Genomic DNA, 16,431 nt, shown 5'->3' with positions numbered 1-16,431 from the left:
GACGAGGAGGAGGAGGAGGAGAGGCAGAGCAGGGGTGAAGCACAAGGCCTGCTGCTGCCAAGGTTATAAGTTGGAGTAACCAGAAGTACAGCGACAGGGATGCCTGTGATAAAGGAGGTGAAGCCTTTTTGCGATGACTGGGCAACCACCCAGGGATGTCAGAGGGACACATCACGGTTTGTTTTAGCTGCAGAAAGAGAGAAGATACTGGTCAAAGCTGTGTGAGAGGCTGAAAGCACCAGAAAAGTAAGCCAAGAACAAATCGCTGAGGGAGAGCATCCTTCTGCCAAAGGGCAGAAAGGATTAGGATCTGATAGAAAGGGGAATGGAGGGAGGAAAAGTCACAAGCCTTCCAGGGATGAGGGCACGTAACAGCAGCACAAGCAGTGTCGGAGACAAAACCAGGGTGGAGGGCACCTCTGGCAGCATTGGAGGAGAGCGGGAGTCAGCGCTGCAGCAGCACACGGAGTGTTTGGAGGGGAGGCGGTGAGGAGGAGGCACGGGGCGTGAGAGCACAGCTTCTTCCAGCCGGCTGGCATGTCTTCCCGCGCGCCTTTCTGCTGTGGGAAAAATAGCACGACTCTGATCGCAGAGGATATTCAGCAAAGAATATTGAAATCGGCTTCAAGCAAGAGGGAAGAATGGAAGAAGAGGTGGAAAAGATAAAACGCTTGCTTTGATCTTTGATTTTTTCCTCTTCCTTTAACCTACCTCTCCTGGAATCACGAATCAATTACTAAACAAAAGCAAAATCACTTTAGGGAATTGGCAACCAAAGATAAGATTACTTGTGTCTAGGCAGGCTCAGATGCAACAAAGATAATCCTTTATGCTGTTTTACTCAACACCTTCCTCCAGACTAATGAGGTATTTTCTAGCCAAGAATTGGTTGATTCCCAGGATCCAGATTCTAAGGAAGGCAACATCAAAATGACAAGGAAGGAAGAGAACAATCCCTTTAAGGAAAAACACTGAAAGTGTTTCTATCTAAAAGACTGTTCAAAAAAAGGCAGGTATCAGCTCTGTCATAAATGAACTGACATTCTGTGAATCACATTGTCTGGGAGCTACAGCAGAGCACTGGAAAGTGAATGCAAATGTAATGATCATCGTGCCTCCAGTCAAAGCTAAGGGTCTGGACAAAAGTAAAAGAGGGGAAAAAAGTAAAACACCACATAGGAATATTTTTGTGGTTAATTGTGGTTTTAGTGTGTTACCTAGTACACATCTTCTGTGAATATGAAACTATGTCAAAATGGCAGAAAATTCAGGGATAGGGAGTCTGTAGCTGTTTGATTCAAAATATTTCATAATAAAGGCAGCAATGATTAGAATGAGAAAGAATATCTTAAGAAACTCCTACGTGGAGATATTTAGGATAAGATCTAATAAACCCATTAATATTTTCAGTGGAATTTGTTCTAAGCAGGTAATAGAATCTATTCAGAATAAAATACTGCTTTCAAATGCTCATGAAGCTCCTTCATAAAGTTACTTTTTTACCGGTATAACCTTTCAGGTATTTTTTATTTGTTTCTCATTCACAGGAACACCCAATGCCATAGTCTAACAGCTATAGGGAGATTCATTTTCCGCAGCCATACTATTAAATTACTATTACAGTGTACCCACAGCTGAAAATTAATTTACAAGTTATCACATGACTAAGGCCTTTTCCAGCCTACTCTCAAGCAACCTGGTGATGATATATGGTCTATCTTTATTCTCCCTGCACACATTTTATTAATCCAGTAGCTAGCAGAGTTCACACCATTCTCTCCTCGCCTCTTTCCTCTTTCTTCTCAATTGCTTGGCTCAGATCCTCTACAAACTCAATTTAGACAGTGACTGTCAACTTTCTTGTATCTCTAGGTGTGGTAGCACGCCCAGCCCTTCAAGGAAGTCAGCAGATTTCATGTAAGATGGAATCAGTGTCAGCGCAGCAGGTAGAGTAACCTCAAATGTCATTAATGAGTTACAGTTGCATTCATGACTGATTATTTTCAAGGTGTGCCTTACTTCACCACTATTCAGTAAAATAATTAAGTTCAGTGTGAAATTCAAGCTGGTTGCTAAGAAAAAGACTCTCGGTGTCTGGAAATCCAGTCCCTGCATCTCTGTTTTGTAAGGTCAAAGAGAGCAAACAAGAGTGCTGTTGAGTGTGAATAAATGCAGGTGATTTATGGAAGCACACAGATTGCTTCTGCAGAGCTGCAAAATTAAAGTGCCGCCTCGATGCCATGCAAGTGGTTTAGATTCACACCCCACAGGAATAAAAGAGCTCCTAATGCCTCTCTTATTTCACACTCGGTCACCCTGATTTCATTCATTCAGCAAGATTTTTTTTTTCTGCATTTATTCCTCTCTTCCTATCCTGAGCCCACATGTCATTCACAGAGACTGACATATGAGGCTAACGGATTCAAAAAGTCAACAGTGGTTTTGCAGTCCACGCCACAAACAGAGTCCTGCTCCATGGAAGGGTTAAATAAGCGTTAGTGTGCACAAGAATATTAGGAAAGGCAGAAAACCCTTCACTGCTGTCAGTCAGCTCCAGTCCTTCCTGCCTTCAGTGCTGGTGATGGAGCTGTGCGGCCTCCTCCCTCAGCACCTATGCCAGGAAAGACATCGCGTCTGATCTCCTGGCTGCAGCAACATGAAGCAGCCCCACCTGTAACAGATGGAGGTTGAAGAAAGTTTAGACTAGAATTATTTATAAATATTTAGCTGTGATGGCATCTGAAGGTAATTATCTTTGAAGGTAATTAAGACTAATGCGTTTTACTCAGGGCTGTGATGGATTTGCCATGAATGGACCTTTGTAAAGGAGGTCAGATTCCTTCCTCTTCCCCTTTCCTAAGCCTGCACCCTAAGTCAAAGTGGAAGCAATTTAGGAATGTTGTTTAATGGCCTGTGCATTGCAGAAAGTCAAAATAGGTGATTATGGAGTCCCTGCAGTCTTGATAACTGATGAACCAGAATATGACAGAGGTTTCTCATGTATGGACCTTTTACTAGCCGCTCTGCACTTGCCCTGCTTGGAAGCAGTCCCTCTTGGAGCTGTGTGTCCATGTTTGGGTGCAGTTTCACTCAAGGCTTGTGCAGGGGCATTAATATTGTGCTGTCCTCACCAGAAATCCCCAAGTTCATGCCTCAATAACTAATTCTGGACACAGGAGTGCTGACAACCTTGGCCCTCTGCCAGAATTTCCATGTTAAAAACAGTCACAGCAGGGCAGCTTAAGGGTATTCTGACTTAATTTAGAACTCAAAACATAGTTTTTCTTAATTAAGAAGAAATACTCATTGCTTCCACAGTCTCCGCCCTGCCCCAACAAAATAATGCGATAGGACAAATACCCAAGCAATAATGATGGAGGAGAGCCATTACCCATTTATAAGGCTTTTCTCCATGCACATTTCACTAACTTCACACAAACATCTTTTGGCTTCTGCAACTGTAAAAGGATTATTAACAAACAGATTGGTCAGTGTTCCCAGCACATGCTGAACACCTTAGTTGCCATGGGGGTGGTGAGCTTTAATCAATACAATATTTAGCAGGCATCAAATGCTTAACTGTGTATTTCTGAAACCCCGCGGCGCTGCAGTTCAGGTGCGCAAGCAATACTGTTCTCCAGGTAAAACTGGATCTCTAGCAGTGGTTCTCAGGGTTGATAACCAAAGGAAAACTGTCAGTGAGTCAACACAGTCTGCTGTCAAGCCAGAGGAGCTTCCTGACAAGTGAAATTGCTGTTTATGTTTTGCTCAGCACATCACACCCAGCGGTGGTTACTTGGAAAACAGGGCGCGTGAGTGAGCAATCACATTGCCAGGAGAAGGTGCCCCTGGAAAACCAGGTAACAAGGTCAGGAGCACAGTTAAGCACACTCAGAGTTTTTGGTGTCTCCAAGGCAGGGTTTTGGAGTGCAAGGGATTGGAGAGCAGCCCTATTTGTGCACCAAGGCAGTTGGAGAGAGGGAATGCTAATCATGAGGAGACAAAAGGCTCATAGCAGATATGATCACATAAATATCCCTTTCCATCAAACTTGCACACAATGCTCATTTAGACCGCTCATTTTCTGCTTCTGCAGTAGAAGAAGGATATCCCACCTGTTCCTACTCCATATAACCTGTATTTTCAGGAGGAAAGGGAGAGAAAAGTAAAGAAAAGGTCAGAAAGAAGTGGGAGAGCTATGCTTATTGCCTCTGCAGAACACAATTATAGGAAAAAAGAAGAGGTTGGAAAGAAGGTCATCTATTCCTACTCCCTGTTTAAAGCAGGGTCAGCTTCCAAGTTAGATGAAGTCCACTCAGTTAGAAAGTCGCCTTGTCCAGCTGTGTTTTGAACACCTCCAAGGATGGAGGTCACACAGCCTGGCCAGGAGCCTCCTCCAGTGTTTACCCATCCTTGCTGTTAACATTTTCTTTTTCTTCTTTTTCTTCTACCCCAAGAACTTGAACTTCTCTTGCGGAAACTTGTGGCCATTGTCCTTCATCCTTGCACGTGTGGAAGAGCCCGGCTTTTTCATAGCCACTCATTAAGTAGTCAGACAACTTGCAGGACATACACCTGATAAACATATAGCATATAACTGAGATAGATAGGAAGAAGTAGCTTCATTTACTTTCTGCTCCTAGGCTCCAGGACTCTAGCTGTTTGGTCCTAAGCTTGTGCTGAAGGTTGTTCTACCCCCAGTGCTGAACTTCTCACTCTGAATTTCATGAGATTTGTGTCAGTCCCTTCCTCAATATTTCAGAGTCACTCAACCATTCAGGATAGCAAACCTTTCCTCCCCCCTGCCCTGACACCCAATATATTACCACACACAGATTTGCTGAAGGTGCAGTCTGCCTCATCATGTAAGATCTCTGATGAAAATATTCAACAAAACTGACCCCTTGTAATTACCTTGGGTCACTCCATTATTACTCTCTGTTAATTGGACACTGAGCCATTGATTACTTACCTGAGAGTCCAATAGTTCAGACATCTTTCAAACCATCTCCAATTTGTTCATTCAGCCCATGCCTCCTCAGCTTTCAAGCGAGTCCTAGGGGAGATGGTGTCAAAGCCACATTAGAGCCAAAACATACAGCATCCACTGCCGTTCCCTTGTCCATAGGGACAGTCTTTCCATCACAGAAGACAATCAAGTTTATCAAACATGATTTGCCCTTGGTAAATCCATGTTGACTGATCCTGAGTGCCACTTTGTACTTCATGAGTTTCAAAATGTATTCCCAGGACACGTATGCCATGAACTCTTCAAGGGACAGAGGTGAGGCTGACTGCCCCTTAACTCCCTGGATCATTTTCCCCCAATCACCAGAGACATCCCCAGTCAGCACGATTTTTCGTCAATGATTGACACCAGTCCTGCACTCACATCAGCAAGCTCCTTCTGAGTGGACCCCATCCAGCTCCAAACTTATGTGGGAAACACTTACGCAGATCGTTAATACTAATGCTCTATAGCAATACACATATTGCTTCAACTAAGGTTGAAGTGAAAAGATTTTTGCAGCGCAACTTCATGTTCTTCACACAGTCACCACTAGAGTGAACTAGAGCGACTATCACTTAAGAAACTCACTGGGTCCTTCTGTGTGTATACATACCCACACCAACAGAGCTCTGCTTAGAGCAGCCTTGAAAGTTACAGCTGTAAAAATCAAAGTAACACTAGAGTTAAAGTGATCCAAACAGAACTCAGTTCAGAAAGACACTAGGGCTCTATTTGTAGTGGCAATGATGGGACCCAAGAGCACGGAGGAAGCTATAACCACGCTGCAGGCCCAGTGGGCTGAACCTTTGTTTCAGGCAGGGCATATCAGGTGCTCTCTGGGTCCCTTTAGGCACCGAGACCAAGGCGTGGGGACAAGAGACCCCAGAGTGGGATCAGTCCTGTGTTTCGTTTCAAAAGCATGCTCCTAAACCAAACTGAAGCGTTGCTCTAGATGCGTATTCGAGGGGCTGGGATTTCAGGGTCTCACAGCCAACATGAGCACCAGCCGTGCTGGCCCCCAGGGCCATTGCCTGCAATCATAAAGCGTGACGGCACGGCCTGGGAGCTGCCCTGCACACCCTCGCGCCTGCCCTCTAGCTTGTCCCCTTGCGTTTAGGTACCACGTCTCGTTCTGTTCCCCATGGCCAAACAGCCCTTCCATGCCCCCTTTTACGCTACAGGTCAGGCTTACACAATGCTGCCCAAGGCTTGACAGGGAAATATATCTTTTTTTTTTTTTTTTTTTCCCCAAGGGTTCTTCTGTGGTGTTTTATTCCTACAGAGTATTCCAACCAATAATTATTTTCCCAGAATGCCTGTGAAGCGAAGGAACACCTATTAATCCAGCTTTATAGGTGGAGGCCTGACGTACAGAAAGCCCGAGGAAAAACTATCCGCCCATTCTGCAGCCTCAGCTGAGGCCATTTACAACCTAATTTAATATTATGTTCAGATTACAGCCTTGACTGGCAGAGTTGCAGCTGTGAATGAGCCTGCACAACTCCCATCCCAGGGCTTGCAGTCAGAATCACAGGACCATTAAGGTTGGAAGGGACCTTCAGAGATCACCTAGTGGAACCTATTATTAGTGGCCCAAATGTGAGAGGTCAGGGTTAGATAACTGAATCAGCAGTGTGCAAAAATTTAGTGGCCAACTGAGACAGATCTTTTACTTTTGTTCAGTTCTTTGCTCTCTAAGTACCTACCTTCTAGCTTCTGCAAGACCTGACGAAGCAGCACTGAAGACATCTTACTCTTTCAAGCCCTAACAGGAGCACCCATTTGTCCTGCACAATGAATGAGACTGGAATTCCATGAAAAAAGTAGCATGGGACAATGTAACTAGAATAACTTATATGTTAGGAAGCATGACAGACAAAGGTGTGGCGAGGGGAAGGCGGTGGGGCCCCTACCTTCTTGCTTTTCCCAACTTTTGGAACTAGACTTTGCAAACTCAGCACTCCCAGAATATATATTTCTAGATGTAGGCATCTAAAAAACCAAACAAGTCCAGTCAGCCCCAGCATCCTCCCCAGGTTCCTCCTTCAAATCTTTTTACCCCTCCACTCTTTGTGCCCCTCTCTTTGCCTCAGGTCCCCTGCAGCTCAGCACTCATTTCCAGCACCTCAGCCTGCAGAAGGCTTCTGCAGTGAGCAGCAGAAATTGTTAGAAAAGTCCTCTTTCTCATTTGCAGACCAAGGCAGATCACACTTCGAAGAATTTGGCCATCAAGCTCTAGGGCCAGAGTTTGTGTTGCCTGAATTTTTCAAATACTTGTAATTCCCCCAGTGGTTTTATCCCGCGAAAATCAAAAGGCACATTTTGAACAACATTCTCATTTTCTCACATTTTCTCTTAAGTCTTCTATCCATTGCATCACTCTAGCACAATAAGATTTTTTCCCATCAAGGGCACAATCTAAGTAAATATTTGAAACAGCATTCCCAGAATGGCATAACTATTTTAGCTCTCGAGCAATAGCCAACTTAAGGTAGACATCCAGTAGAGGATATTTCAGCTTGATTAGTTCCAAGTCTGGCAAAATTAGAAGCAATCAAAGCCACGGATTTAAGGCAGGCACTAGAAAATTTAATTACAGCTGGCACTATCAACTCTACATGCGATAGAAAGAAAACAAAAATAATAGAAAGAAAAACAAAAACCCGAATACTACTTCAGTGAAATTGCCAAAACAGGTTCTAAGCTCCTCAAAGATGAGGGTGAAGCATTCTAGGATCTAGCCTCTATAAAACATGAATTAAAGACAATAAATCAAAACCCAAGCAGTCCCACAAGAAAGGCCGTCTCTCTCCTCTTAGCTGGTTCATGCACTCTCAGATAGAGCATGCACTGACCAGTGGTAAATTATATTTATTTTTTCTTGGATTTAGGTTCAAAGAAGAGATCAAATAAAGTAACACACAAGCACTCCCCCTGTTTTCTCTGTCTTCTCTTCCCATTGCTCTCCTCTCTCTGCAGTGAAACCTCTGGGAAATAATAAAAGTTGGGTTTTGGTTTATTTTGTTTTCTTCTATGCGCCCACAAAATAGCAACTTTCAGGTCATGGTACCTGGGTGGCTGATAAGGGACTTGGGTTCAAAGGCCTTTACTTGGGGACGTGGAGCAAAAGGGATTTTCAGAAGACAGCACCTTTTGACACAAAGACAGCACTGAGAAACACTTCTACAGCCACCAGCAGACATGGAGAATACAGCAAAGGAGTCTTTCTGCTGGGGAAAAATGTTCCAGGGGTTCAATATTCACAGTGTTTCTATATCGTGCTTCAGGAAGACCACTGGCTAGAAACTCCCTGAAATAGCATAAGATTCAGCAGTGGAGAAACAACCGCTCAGCTTTAAATCTTTCTGTGCCTTCAGCTCAAGTAAAGTGCCTAGCAGACTTAGTACGTGTTGGCATAATACATCAGAAAGCAAGCCCTCAACTACACTTTAAAGTTTCAGGAGGCTAATGGGCCTATTACTCATAGCCTTGAACATTAGGCTGCTGCGCTGGCTGCAAACACATACGCTCCTCATCATTTATGTGTCGGGGCAAAATTGAAATAATGCTTCACATTAAGCAGCTGACAGGATTCCATGTAACCTGCACTAGGCACCAGCAGTAAGCACTGCATGCTAAGCTTACCCTACATGATTAAACTCAGAGGTTACAATTGGCTTTTAAAACTATATAGTGATTACGGAGCCGTTAATATTTTAGCCCTGCTCTGTCTTCCGTAGGAACTTTCACCTTCTCTAAACACGTTACAGATATCTCTAATACTCCCCACCTCATAAAAGCAAATTTTGTTTACGAGGCGCAGTCACGAATCAAGCTTATTTGGCTGTACCACCCCTCCGGCGACGGCTCTTTCATTTCTGATGATGGCAGTTCTCCTCTGCAGAAAGTCATCATATTCCCACTTCCCTCAAGGGACAGAGGCAGAAGAGGCAAATTGCAGCTTTGTGATGGATTTTCAGGAGGCGACAACTGTTTGAGCAGGATGGGCGCAGCGCGCGATGGTGCCGCCTTGCAGAGGTGCTGCCCAGCAGTGACACTCCACACGTGTCCATGTGCCATCATGGCAGCAGAGGCTGATCTCTCTGCTTCTTGTGGGATGGGGGCCGAGGGTCTGGTCTGGGATTTGGTTGTGCTGCCCAACCAGGTAGGCTAGGTTTGGCTAGGAAGGGAGTGGGATCCTCGGAACTTCAAAGGGATAACAGAAACTGTCCAGGATGCCACTTGACTGCTCTCCAAACGAAGGAGTTACCACATGATATCCTGTTCCTTCCCTTCCATTTGCTACAAAACCACTTCTGTGTCAGCCATGCAACCCCAACACAGGCAGGGGGAGCATCATTAACTCCGTACAGCTCCGTACAAAATTCCGCATTTCTTCCATCACCTCCAAACGTGATTTATGTGAGACAATGAACAACTCAATAGTTAACATAATCCACCTACTGTAGGAGCACAGCACGGGGGCAGTGGGTGCCGTCCCTCACCCTGCCAGCCGGCCGGGTTCCTTGTGGAGGCAGCGCACACCACAGGCAGGAGGCGACTGCGGCTCCCCCGCGGTGGCCCCTCTCTCGGCAGCCAGGGCCAGCCTGTGTGCACGGGGCCACGTGAGCTCAGCCCCATCTGCTTCGGCTGATCCTTTTCCACCCACGGGCAGATTACCCGGCCCTCGCACGCCAGGACTGCTCCTCTGCGCGCACAGCCAGAGCTCGCCAGCCTGGGACTCGAAGGATCATCATCTGGGTCATGAAATCAAGGCCTCTGCTGCTTCGGCAGACACCGGCACAGCACCCTCATCTCTATACCCTTTGTGTAGACTGAATTGGCAACGCAGATGATGCATCTATAGTCTTTGTATAGACACTGAGCCTCAAGGTAGGAAATGTCCTGCCATTCACAGCCTCAGCTGGCTGTCAGGCCAACACAGGCTGGTTATGTCTGTGCTACTGTACTGTCCTTTGTCTCCTTTTCTGCAGGCAGCTCATCCTATTCTCCTTCATCTCCCCCAGCAGTTTCAGACAGCAGTGGTAGCCCCTCTCTCTGCAGACCAAGCAAGCCATGCCTTCTGCTCTCCCCTTCATCCTGCTCAAACACCAGCTGCCCCTTGCTGCACCTCTGCCAGATCATGGCTGGTGATCACTAGACACAAGTGTCAAGGTAAGGTCTCTTCACAGGCTTATCCATCATCTTCATAACTACTGGATGTTGCTGGAAATGTCTTGCTGGATACCTGTCAGAATCAGGTGGTAGCTTCCCCACAGCCATGTTATGGTGCTGGTTAACAGGTCTCCATCAGAGCTGATGTGTCTACGCACTGTTCTACCTACAGGCCAGTTACAAACTTGCATTAAAATCAAGTGCAAACTGTTTAAACCTGAATTAATTTCCAAAAGGAAACTGCAGCAAAGAGGCCTAATAATAATAATAAATAAAGGAAAATTCTGCAAATGTTACTTCAGAAGAGAGAAGTGTGTACAAAGCAAACCTACCATGATGTATTTTGAGACAGAAATCTATCCGTAAGATTACCCAAAAGAAAGTATCACTAACAAAGTGATTTTCTCTGACTGTTACACAACCATATGACAGATCCTAACAAGTCAGCAATGCAGTTGAGTTATTTTTCATCAGAATGGCATTTCAAATAACCTACTAAGTCAAATCTGAATTCACAAAAAAACAATTACAACTTACTGCAGTACCTTGCTATCACATAAAGATGCATTTTAAATAGTGTGTTGAGATTAAAAACTGATTAAAAGGTTGTTTTATCACTGGTCAGCTTCTAAAATTACATTAGGGGCCTCAAGTCTAATCACAAATATGTATCTGGATGGGTTTTGCATCAGAGCTAAACTGAAAAGATAATGAAAGGAAAAAAGTTGATCTAAGATGAAAGAAGTTTGTGAAATGGACAGAGGCGTACAAATAATGACACATTTTGGAGATCTGTTTTTACATCTTCTTGCTAGCTGCCTTTTTACAAGTTCAAAAACTGCAGATTTTCAAGGATCAGGTGGTAATTCAGCAAATCTTAATAAAGCAATAAAGTAAACCTTACTTTATAAATTACTTAAAGGAGAGCGACAGTAAAATCAGTAGACTCAAAGTGAAGCTTTATGGTATGTATGATTTCCAATTTTACTTGCTGCAAAACCTTATTAGGACTCACTCAAAACATCAAAAAAAAAAGATTCCAAGTACTTTCTCTATAAGTGAATTCCTGACCTGCGGATGAAACACCTGAAGAGTAACTAAGGCAATCTTGATGTTTCACAGTCACAGTGAGCCATCTGTGAATGATAATAATTTCCTGCTCTGAACTGATCTTTATAATTCATCAAAACTATGTAAGAAACTTCCTTCAGCTTCTCCAACCATTTTGCAAAGGAAGAATGATGCCTCATATTGTAGTATACTGTCCAGAGATCTCACAGGACAAGGGAAAGAGAGCTGAATAAAAAAAGGAAGGCTTTAGACCAGAGAAATAAAGATCTATTATGAATGCTACTTCTAAAATCACAGTGGGTATAACTCGTAGTTATTCAAGCCGCTAGGCATTTCACAAAAGCTTTTCCTTCTTCTTGCATGCTTCCAGCACAGCTATACATTTTTCCCAGAGGAGATCCATGTGCATAGGCATGATTAGTAGCCTTGGCTGGGTTCTCAGTGTTAAATAGCTTTTCAGAGAGTGTGCAGCTGCCCTGTGGCCCATGTTTACCCTCCTAGTTGCAGATTCTCTTTCATCCCAGAAGCGGCTCAGAAATGTTTGTCCCCTTCCAGGGCAGTTGGCCACCTTCTGGCTGTTAGCTAGACACTGCATTTCCAGGTATGCAAGCTCTGTGGCTATGTTTAATTCACTCCTTTGCAGTGGAAGCGCTTTCCTTTTTCCTTTTTTTTCCCCCCTTTTTTTTTTTGAATGATTTCAAACAGTCATATACAGCAGATGCTTCATGTTTTCAGTCTGGTGTGTGCATTTTGTCTTACTGGCAGCTGCTTCTCTGGTGTGCAGGCACATGATACGGGGAAGAACATTTGCTGCTCTAACACTTCCAGTAACGCATCAGCAACTTGCATTCATCATCTCTGGGGGGCTTTAAAGCAACTGCCCGCTCCTTTTTTTCCACGCTCTTCTCTCAGACATGACTCCAGGTTAACACTCCAGAATTTCTATCATCAGTGCTGTTCCTTTTCACAACCCAGGGCAACCATACAGCTCTTCTCCCTTTTCTCCTGCTGGGATGGAGAGGGAAAACGATGATTTCACAGCAGTTAGCCCTAAACAACACCGTTTCTGCTGGTAGCAGCTGCATGACTGCAGGCCTAATACCACTTGCTTCTACCGCACGGCAAAACGGGCGCAGGTCTCTCAAGGCTGCTCTGGTGACAAGGAGATGAGGCACCTCAGGCTATTGCCACCCACAGGAAAACAATACAACAGCTCAGTTGCACACAACTGCATTAAAAAGCACAAAAAATAAAGATTTATACCCAGCCGTGCCGAAGTCAGCTGAACACATTTGAGCGAGACGAACTCCCTCCTCCTCTGTGAGGGAGGCATTTGGCATTCATTGCTTTTGCTACAAATAGGTAATTTAACTCCGAAATCATCCACCCAGCAGCAGCCCAACAACATGCGCCGTTAACCTGGGCAAAACGGCAAATTTCCACACAAGAGTCACAAAACACTTTTTGCTTTGCAGATGTTCTCAAGCCTCTCAGCCTACCAGCCTCTGCACACCCTGTGCAACAAGGAGTTGGCCACAGTAAATATTCAAGGTTCAATTCCTATGTCAAGAGTCCTTACACTCTTAAACTTAAAACAAGCACATGCTGAATTTTACGGTCCCCTTACTTAGCAGAATAATCGGACTGGGCCCTAGCGCAAGGCACAGCAAGGCCATTAAGCTGAAGTATTGCTCTCCCTTGCAATTAAAGGCTATCAGATACAGGCTGAAATACTGACAGGAAATCCTTTTTAATCTGAGAGAAGAGCTTAAGCTATGCCTGTATAATCACTCTTTTCTCTGTCAGCTTCCTCACACACAGATAAGATCAGAGCTGGCTTTGTCTGCAAATAAATGTTTTAGCACCTGAAGGAGAAAACGGCCACGATGTTGCACGAAAGCCAGAGCTGCCTGGTGGCTCGGCTGATACCACTGCAGGGACAAGCGGGGACAGCAGGGGGCTCTTACCCACGGCAGCATCTGAGCTGCAACAGCAAGAGATGACAACAGGGTGTCTGCAAAAACATGCGTATTTTCTGCATGCTCTGGAGCAGATAACTTCTTTTAAAGAAGAGTTCCCCAGATGACAACTCATAGCTAAATTCTCACCAAGGAGAAGCATCTTCATGGCTTGTGATCAGAGAGACATCACCAGTGATAACTGGCTGTGTGCTGGAGTTAATAGAGAAGGGGACAGACACTGCCCTTAAAGTTGGCTCACGGGCACGTAGATTTTGGGTCTACTTCTACTGCAAGAAAGAGGGACATGCACATCAAAAAACAAAGCAAAATTGATCTCAAGTGATTCTTAATTTTATACAAGGCAGATGACAGGCCCACACAAACCCATGCTAATCCATTATTTTTGCTGTGATTAGTTGAGGTGAGAGTGCAGCCTCTGAGCACTAGGCAAGAGTGTGCGAGAAAAAAACGGTTCAGTGACTGGCAAAATCAGTAAAGCTCAGTCCTTGTCTGCACTTTTCCTAACATGAACATGCAGGGTGGATTCTCTGATGTATAAAGAGTACTTCTCTGCTCTAGCTAGCTGTCATTTTTCAGAAAGGTTATTACAACTCAGTGTCTTTAAGAACTCAACCTTCCCCTGTAAAACGGGGTTAATATTGCCCAAAGGATTCCAAAACTACTGAGGAAAGACAACAAAAGGAAATGCACAGACATAAAGTAATCATGTAGGTTTGTCTTCGGAAGCTGTAACAATAATAAAAAAGAGAGGTAATAATCTGGATGAGTAGTTCCCAAAATACATACATACCACCTGCATTTGACGTAGGTACCCCTGCAGCTACAAAGCCGTACGGAAACGACATCCAGACGCCGTCCATGCACGCCACTGGGGTTCGATTTGTAAATGCCTTGCACAGACTACAATTAATTTAAAACAGAGCACAATAGTTTAATTGAGCGTGACTATCCCAACGAGAGCCCTGTCTAGGACACGGAATGCGCTGGTCACTCTGTGCTGCACCGAACCTACACGAGAAGGATTTCACCATACCCATTTAGGGACTTACTTTAATTTTATCCAAGTTTCTGCAAGTCATGCCAAAACTGCTCTGTAATTCCCTGAGCCACAAGAGCAAAAGAACACTTCCAGAAAGAAAATATAGCTCAGGAGTAAGAATTTTAAGGAGGAACTTCATATATGAATGGAAGAAAAAGGCACTGAATATTCCAGCTCCAGCCTGCAGAAAATCACAGGGGGGAAAGGAGAGCATGGGACATGGTGTGCTGGAGTTGTCTGCATCAGTGTGTAAATGCATCCACATTTGCCATCAAAATTTGAAGGGAACTCAACTCAGAGAAGGCTATTAGGAAGAACATTGTTACTTAAAGCCTCTATACAACTTTCCATCTGCAATTTTTAAGCAATCAAGGCATTACATAGTTTACGAAGAAAAATAAAAACAGATACGTTTGTGTGCTGTGTGATCAGTAGCTTATGCTTTCAGAGAAAAATGATTCTACTTTATTAGATTTAAACTTTAAGGCCTGAATTCACTATACATTATTCACACTGTTACATTTGAAATTGGCAGAGAGGTAATCAATCAGCTCATTAGCTCCAAAATGTGTTTAATAATACACTTTGCTAAGTTGTCGTATTAAAAACAAAAAGAAACCAAACAAATAAACAAACAAACAAAAAAACAGAACACACAAAAAACTTGGAGCTGTTAACAACTTTTTCTCATAAGTTAAGAACTAACAAGGCGAGGGCACTGTAAGTGCCATTTATTTTCTCAGAAGCCAACAAACAACAAAACCCAGAACGACTCTTCCAGCTTTGCCACCTTGGGCGATTCTCTTGCTAACAATGCCACGTTAATGATTCCCCCTTATTTCAATTGGACTGTTGAGATCTTTCTGAAATTACATCCAACTGCAACAGGGCTTCCTTTTTGCAGATAGCAGCACATGTCAGTTTGGCACAGCTTTCCTTTTTCTTGACTGCAAGATGCTGCCTTCTGTTGATACAGGAAGCTATCAAAACCAGACTGTGGCTGCCTTTAAGAGCAGGCTCCGTTGCGTTGACCATCATTTGCATTTCTAGCCAGCAACGTTATGCTGAAGATTAATCCTTTAGGACTAAGACTTCAGAAACACGGCTCAAATGCCTCACTATGATGAACCAATTCCCCTGACGCAGACACAGTCTCTCCTTCCCATGAGCTGCAGGACAGCACGCTGATTTTTATTGCTGGTGAACTCAGACAAAAGACTTTTTTAGCAGAGAGGAAGAATGCAAACACAAGCAAATGTTATGGTTGCATTCATTCAGTTCTGCTTTTTTGTTGTTTTTGTTTTTTAATGCACAAAGTGTATACATAAATTTAAGTGACATTCAAACTCCTGGCAAGCTGCCAACTCACCCACTGGTAACACGGACGCTGGGCATTTTTGACTCAGGACACCATAGCAGCAAAACACTGGAAAAGTCAAGGATTCACCCTGCCCCCTTCAGCAGCAGGGAGATGCATCTTCAGAGGGGGAGAAGGTTTCTCTTCTCTAAGGTACTAAATATTGAGCAAGGCATGATAAGAAAAAGGTGGAGCATTTACCCAATTTAACTCCAGCAGCTCTCTTCCTGCTTTTGTGGCTTGTTTAACTGTTAGAAGATAAAACAAGTTAAAATGCTTGATATTCAGAGAGCATCTTGTGATGTGTTCCATCTCACTTTTTTTTTTTGTTTTTAAACTAACATTCCTTAATAAAAGGAAGCCCTAGAAGCTTTATATTTCTTATGCGCTCCATTTGTATCTGATGTTCTCAGATAACTTCTATAGCCATAAGTTAAATAGTATTCTTCAAAACAGGCCAGAAGTTGAGTAAACACTTGACAGGAACACAGCGACCGCTGGGCTCTGGAACCAGCCCCTTTTTTTGGACATTGCCAAAGTTTCTGTCTAATTAGATTCAGTTTCTGACAAACAAAAAATGGGATTAGATTATCATTACTGTTTTTAGAGCAGCCACATGACAGAAACTGGTTGATTTTGTCAAGCATTTAATCTTTTTTAGTCCTGCATTTCCTTCTAATTTTCATAGCTCATGGGCAACTCTACGTGGCTTTCCCAAGAGCATGAATCGTAAATTCACCCAAATCTCAGAGTTAACCTACAGTGAAACTGCCATCTATAAATGCTTTTTTTGTTG

General features: G+C 43.8%; 1 protein-coding gene across 3 annotated transcripts in view; it reads left to right on the top strand.

Moving 5' to 3' along the window:
- The window catches only part of MAP4K4 (mitogen-activated protein kinase kinase kinase kinase 4), a 602,555-nt gene continuing 586,124 nt past the window's right edge, over positions 1–16,431 (top strand). For all 3 annotated transcript variants that reach the window (XM_088539979.1, XM_088539912.1, XM_088539830.1), the window contains exon 1: positions 1–23. The gene's annotated coding sequence lies outside the window, so the exon portion shown is untranslated. The remainder of the gene's footprint in view (positions 24–16,431) is intronic.

This window comes from Tinamus guttatus, unplaced genomic scaffold, assembly GCF_059628265.1.
Source record: "Tinamus guttatus ecotype Peru unplaced genomic scaffold, ASM5962826v1 Tinamus_guttatus_pri_ptg000002l, whole genome shotgun sequence".
Lineage (NCBI taxonomy): Eukaryota > Metazoa > Chordata > Aves > Tinamiformes > Tinamidae > Tinamus > Tinamus guttatus.
The sequence above is the reverse complement of the archived record's forward strand: the minus strand, read 5'-3'. Positions and strand labels throughout refer to the sequence as shown.